The following is a 7,198-nucleotide window of genomic DNA, read 5'->3' as shown; positions in this document are numbered from 1 at the left end:
AGTCTGTAGTTTTTGGAAGATTGCGGACACTGACTCCAGGTCTGTGGCCGACCATGTTTCCACTTCCCGTTCCGCAGCACCAGTCAGTTGTCCTAATACAACGGCTGTTCTTTGTTTACCTGTCATGGAGTACATGTCCAAGATACCACATATCTTCCATTTGAATCCAGACAGGGTATCTGGTTTGCCGTTGTACTGGGGGAGCCACTTTGCTCCAGGAATGTACGGTAAAGTCATAGGAATGACAGGTGTTACAGGCGCTGCTGGTGGAGCGGCGGCTTCGGCCTGCTCATCATCGGGCGCGGGCTGAACTTCAGGGACGTTGACCGGCATGTCGGCGTTCTGCTGTTTGTCGGACATCTTGGCGCCCCCCTAGATAACCGTGGCCTACCTTCTAGTTCTTCTTCCGGTAGGCCACAGCTCCGCAGGTGGCGGTCGTCTTCAGGACCTTGCGTCGCTTGCGTCCTACGTCAGAGCGTTCCGCGACGCTCCTTACAGGACCTGGCGCTTGCTGGTTTGACGTCGAGGCGTGGCGCGTGTCTGGGGCTTCGCGCTCTTCTGCAGGTACACCCCTAATTTTCCCACGGTTACGCCCTTCTTCTCGCTCGGCGACCCAACAATGGCGGCAATCTTCACCACAACTTAACGTACACTGTAAAGGCGCACAGTACCCGGTGGCAATGGGCATAACACTCCGTCGTTGCAGCGGGCATGTGATCCTGTTCGTGACGCCAGTTGAGATGACTAGCCCAGGGGATGGGGATGACTCGGTACCCGGGCCTTTGCCTTGGGGATTTCGCGGTGGTCGGCTCCCGGGCCCGTACCCTGTCGTCTCTCTTTAAAAGGGTGGATAATAGATTTCTTAATTTTTATGAAAGTTCGTGACCCCACCTGTGGCTTCTGGTGAGGATCACCAGCGCTGCGCAGTCCACTGAGGCCGATGATAAGGCAGCTTGATGGTATAGCTCCCCACAGGTGGAGCTAGGCCTCAGGGCAGTGTACGGAAGGGGAATGCAGGACAGGCGAGACCCAGTCGGGTCAGAGCAAGAACAGGGACAGACACGATAGTCACTTCAGTACCTTTTACTGATGGAAATTCAGGCACATTCCAGAGTACTGTAGGGTGAAGGGTGCATGTCAGGATCCTCCCCAATGAGCGGGTGTAGGGCCTCCTGTTACTTGCCTCTGCGTAGTACGTTTCTGACCCGCCTGGAGCTAGGCCTAACTTTGTCTCTGTCCTGCGCTGGCTGACCTTGTGGTAGGGCCTTCTCTTGGAGTACATGCTCCTCAGCTTGCAGGGCCTATGTGTCTCCTGGCTCTGTTACGTATCAGCACTTTAGCGATCCTGGGGCTTGTAGTTCTCCAGGGATTCCGGTTATGTCTTACTGGGTCATAGAGATCCCGGTAAGCTTCGGACGCGGTGTCCGGTAAAAGCTTCGGGGTGAGCTAGTTAAGCTCCTCTGCCCCCTATGTACTAACTCTCCACTCGCCTTCGGCCTACTCGGGCCCTCACAAGGCTACTCACACTAACGGCAGCTTGCCGCGCTTCACCGATCTTATGGCGCCGGCACACCTAAAGCTCACTTCCCTGAGCTACACTGAGTCTTGGTCTGGATAAGCTCCACTGCAGGATAGCAATTGCAGGAGCTGGAACAGGCTTTTGTCCTCTGAGCTAACTCTTCTCAGGCTAGACTAACTGCTGCCTGGCTCCACCTTCCCTCTTTATATCCCTAACGGGCTCCCTCTGCTGGTCTGAGGTGGAAGGTGGAGATGTGTGAATGGTTATGGGGACCTCTTGTGGAGGAATCCATCAATGCACTCTTCCGGGATCTGTGATACCAAGCGGAGCTGGGCGTCACACATGCACATTTGTGGCCTGCTGGAGGTCATTTTGCAGGGCTCTGGCAATGCTCCTCCTGTTCCTCCTTGCACAAAGGCGGAGGTAACGGTCCTGCTGCTGGGTTGTTGCCCTCCTACGGCCTCCTCCACGTCTCCTGGTGTACTGGCCTGTCTCCTGGTAGCGCCTCCAGCCTCTGGACACTACGCTGACAGACACAGCAAACCTTCTTGTCACAGCTCGCATTGATGTGCCATCCTGGATAAGCTGCACTACCTGAGCAACTTCTGTGGATTGTAGAGTCCGTCTCATGCTACCACGAGTGTGAAAGCACAACCAACATTCAAAAGTGACCAAAATATTAGCCAGAAAGCATTGGTACTGAGATGTGATCTGCGGTCCCCACCTGCAGAACCACTCCTTTATTGAGTGTGTCTTGATAATTTCCAATAATTTCCATCTATTGTCTATTCCATTTGCACAACAGCATGTGAAATTGATTGTCAATCATTGTTGCTTCCTAAGTGGACAGTTTGATTTCACAGAAGTTTGATCTACTTGGAGTTATATTCTGTTGTTTAAGTGTTCCCTTTATTTTTTGAGCAGTGTATAAAGATTTATCTTTAAATCATATTAACTAAAATGATTGTCATTTTCTTCATCCATATTTAGAACTAGTAAATCAAAGATCAGTTTTTAATAATCCAGGAAACATCAGTTGTGGCTTCGGCTATTTTACCAAAAAAGTTTGGTTTTAGTTTATTAATGTAATAAGCTTAAATTCATTCTTCACTGTAGAAGTTTGATACAGAACTGACATGGTGCAAAACAAGTTTTCTACAAGTTGTCAGCATGTATCTAATGTGTTATTTAATGCCCAGTTATAAAATTCATAAAAATATATAGTAAAGGCAGATGGAAATATTTACACTTAGCAGGAAGTAGCAAAGTGACAAGTCAAGGCTTGTGAGCTTCAGTCATATGGTTTGGAGTCTTAAAGGAGAAATTAAGGCTGATGTAGACAAAGGGAACAAAAGAAGATGGGAATTAGAAAAAGGCTCAGGGTGAAGGGACAAAAGAGGGGAGTCATAGGAAACATGTTTCCTAGGATACATATTTCAGGGCTTTGGCTATAGCTAGGCAAACAAAGATTGCTGGTAGACATGTGCTGGAAAGATGTGGACCTCATGAGCTGCAAAAAGATTTGCTTAAGGCTGAACTGAGGAGCCAAGTTTAAGGATACATCTACACAACTCAATGTTACTAAATTACTGCTGGTTGGCTACATGTAGCCAATCAGGGGTTGTTTTTATAGCCTGTTTAGACCGTCCAACTACACTGCCATTCATACAACAATATCATTTTTCTCAGCAGCACATGTCCTGTTTACACAGGATGCTGTGCTGCCAAGAATGATGATTTTTAAACAAGATTAAAAATATTTTTGATTGGCAAACTGTTTAAATAGGCTGAAATGAGTGTTATTAATAATTCTTGTTTCCTATCAGCTGGAAGTATAAACAGCTTAAAAAAGTATTTTTATCCTCTTATTATATTGCAATCATCATATTATATAAATACCACTGTGTACTTACAATTGCTCATTTTGCCTTTCAACCCAGTTAATTCTTCTCTTTTCCATTAGGTTTAAGACATCACACGATTAAAAACTGACTAGCTGAATTCTGCTAAGCTCTATGTAGAAGCAGGAAGTTTCTTTTTTACTGCATGAGTCATCACTGCAAAAGTCCCTGGCAGGGGGGAGGACAGAGCAGCTGGGTTTAGGAGGTGAAGAGGGGGATTACTCGTGCAGGGAAACAAGATTTCCTGTTTCTACATAGAACAGAGAAAAGAGAAGAATTAACTGGGTAGAAAGGCAAAATGAGCAATTGTAAGTGCATAGTTACAGTCATGGCCGAAAGTGTTAGCACCCTTGAAATTGTTCCAGAAAATGAAGTATTTCTACCAGAAAATTATTGCAATTGCACCTTGTGTTATACACATGTTTATTTTCTTTGTGTGTATTGGAACAACACAAAAACACAGAAATAAAGGCAAATTAGACATAATTTCACACAAAACCCCAAAAATGGGCCGGACAAAATTGTTGGCACCCTCAACTTAATATTTGGTTGCACATCCTTTAGAATAAATAACTGTAATCAATCGCTTCCTATAACCTTCAACAAGCTTCATACACCTCTCAACTGGAATTTTCTACCACTCTTCTTTTGCAAACTGCTCCAGGTCTCTCATCTTTGAAGGGTGCTTTCTCTCAACAGCAATTGTAATATCTCTCCACAGTTGTTCAATGGGATTTAGATCCGGACTCATTACTGGCCACTTCAGAACTCTACAGCGCTTTGTTTCCATCCATTTCTGCGTTCTTCTTGAAGCATGTTTGGAGTCCTTGTCCTGGTGGAAGATCCATGACCTAGGACACAAACTCAGCTTTCTGACACTGGGCACTACATTGTGACCCAAAATCCTTTTATCTGGTTTCAGGTGTGATTTTCATATTGACCACACCTGTTACTTGCCACGGGTGAGTTTGAACGAGCATCACATGTTTGAAACAAAGTTTTTTACCCACAATTTTGGAAAGGTGGCAACAATTTCTTCAGGCCCATTTTTGGGGTTTTGTGTGAAATGATGTCCATTTTGCCTTTATTTCTGTTTTTTTTGAGTAGTTCCAATACACACAAAGGAAATAAACATGTGTATTACAAAATGTGTTATTGCAATAATTTTCTGGGAGAAATACTTCATTTTCTGGAACAATATCAAGGGTACCAACACTTTTAGCCATGAACTTTGAGAGTGCTTCTTTAAGGATTCTCAAGTATTCACTCTATTACCCCATATACAAGAATCTGGACTTCACTTTTGAGAATCCCCAGTTACTACCGCAAGAGTAGTCTCCATCAGCATCAGCTAACAATTAGTAGATTATTATTATTTTTTTATTTTTAGAGCACCATTGATTCCATGGTGCCGAATATGAGAAGGGGTTGCATAGAAGATATGAATATAAAATACGGTGAACAAACTAATAATGATAGACTGGTACAGAGAGAGAGGGCTCTGCCCTTGCGGGCTTACAGTCTACAGATACCAAAGTACAATACAAAACCAGAAGACTTTATTTTATTAATATTGTTGGTACAATACCACAAATTGAGAGAAGAGGAAGTGGGAATTTTAAGATGCAAAATGTAGGAATTTTGAGGCCTTCAAATGTTTTAAATAAATTTTGTCTTGAAATTAAAAAAAAAAAACAATAAAAACCAAATCATAAGACAGAGCACAATCATAAAGGTAGAGTTTAGGGCAGGAAGGCTCAAGGTCAGGGCAGGCAGAGAGATAAAAAGTTGAGGTTACAAAACAAGATCGGTCATTAACAGAGTAGTCAAGCAGAAGATCAACTTTGTGCTATACGGCAACCTTGGGACCATTATTGCTCAAACACAAAGTATTGATGCTTCAAGTTACAGATTAGAAGTTGCAACTAGAAAAAAAGCCACGTCAAGCAGGATACTGTGAAGGTAGTTTGGGAAAATACAAGCATTAAAGGAGATATCTGGGACTATTTTATTTATTTTTTTATTGGCCTAAGAACTTACAAGCAGGTAGATACTAATTACCTGCCTGTTCTCCCCAGCACTGATCTCTGCCAGCACAAACTAGTCATAGACCATTCCTACCGGTGATTCTGTGGCTTCCATTGACATCACATGGACAGAGAAGATGCTTTTCTTCAACTTTGCTATTGGCAGAGCGAGACTGCGGATGTCATGCTGATTGACGGTTAGCTCTCTGGCTGCTTAACTACGGGAAGATGGCTGTTAATCAGCATGACGTCTGCAGTCACGCCCCGTTGACAGAAAAGCCGAGAAAGAACTGCTTTGTTAATATGAGGTCAAATGAAGCAGAAGAACCACTGGCAGGAGTGGTCAATGACGGGCAGCATAGACAGGTAGTAAGCAACTACCTGCCTGTCAGTTCTTAGCCTTATGAGAAAAAAATAGAATAGTCCCGGATAACCACTTTAACAACAGGAAACTTTTCATAGAGTTTTGTCTAAATGATTGAGGTTAAGAATGAGGCTTTGTAAGATACATGGTAGAAGAATATCATACTCTGAGTCCAATGCTCCGAAAATATTTTTCATATACAAATTTACTTAAAGCATGGGGCTACACAACATCTATATCAGTCACACATGCCACCCAGCCAATAAATAGTGCTATGTCACTGCTATATCACATCAATATATAAGTGAATGGGTCCCTGCGTCATGCAAGTCCAAAATAGTCTAATCAATTTCTTATACAACCAAACGTAAACTACTAAGCTGCCATTTGACTAATATTTTGTCCAAATAATTGGGATTTTTTGCCAAGATCATGGAAAAGAAGCAGTGACATAAGTTGCCGTGCAGCCCAGCATAACATGTCCTACTTATACATATAAGAAAGGCCACACATCAACAAAGGAGACAAACATACCATGCAAAACCTATTCCAGAAGTATATTGCAGTATGAAGCTTAATGTATCCATCAATATGTCTGCTTTTATTGTATCCTCTGACTCCTATTTCCTTTCAGTAAAGCAGAAACAAAATGGCGTTATTAATCATTGTGACTCGATAGGTAAACTAGAAAGACTTTAGCCCATTATGTAATATTATATAAAATGTGAAACAGATCGTTTATTGTTCTTTGCTGTTTTCCTGTTGTTATTTAACCGGAAACATTATATGGTTTGAGAAGTAAATCAATAGGAATAGAGAATATGATAAGTATGTGTTATTTGGGTTCACATAAGAACCACAGCTGCCTTCAATTTCATCGCATGATCTCATTCATTGTTATGGAATGTTATTTGTGATGTAATTACGCTGAGAATGGTTGAATGTTGGGTTACAGTACCATTCACTGTCAATCATGTCTATGGCATAACCTCTTTCTTTCTGATTCAGTGCTGTTTACTAAACTCCTTTATACTCAATAAGGAGGAAGATTTTATTGTATGTGCTCAGTCTCTAGTCTCAGTAATTGGAAAAGCAGCATTACTATATCATTAATCTCATATTAATTATCTTGTAGGTCTAGTGGCAGTGCTGTTTTTGCTGAATTCTGAGCTCCAACTTTGGCAATATCAGGATACACTTTATGCATGTTAACCATTGTGAGTGGGATATAGTCTGACCTGAACAATTCTCATAAATAGTAATTATGCTCGTAAGAATGGATTTTATCCTGACATAATATTTAATAATGCATATTAGCAAGGATTTATTTCTAGTCCTGGTAGGCACAGAACTCAAGGCAGAATAAGCTTTAATGAAGTATTTGGGG

The sequence above is a fragment of the Phyllobates terribilis genome, unplaced genomic scaffold (genome assembly GCF_046119375.1).
Source record: "Phyllobates terribilis strain yellow unplaced genomic scaffold, ASM4611937v1 Scaffold_11__3_contigs__length_659146591, whole genome shotgun sequence".
Taxonomy (NCBI): Eukaryota; Metazoa; Chordata; class Amphibia; order Anura; family Dendrobatidae; genus Phyllobates; species Phyllobates terribilis.
Note: the sequence above shows the minus strand (reverse complement) of the source record.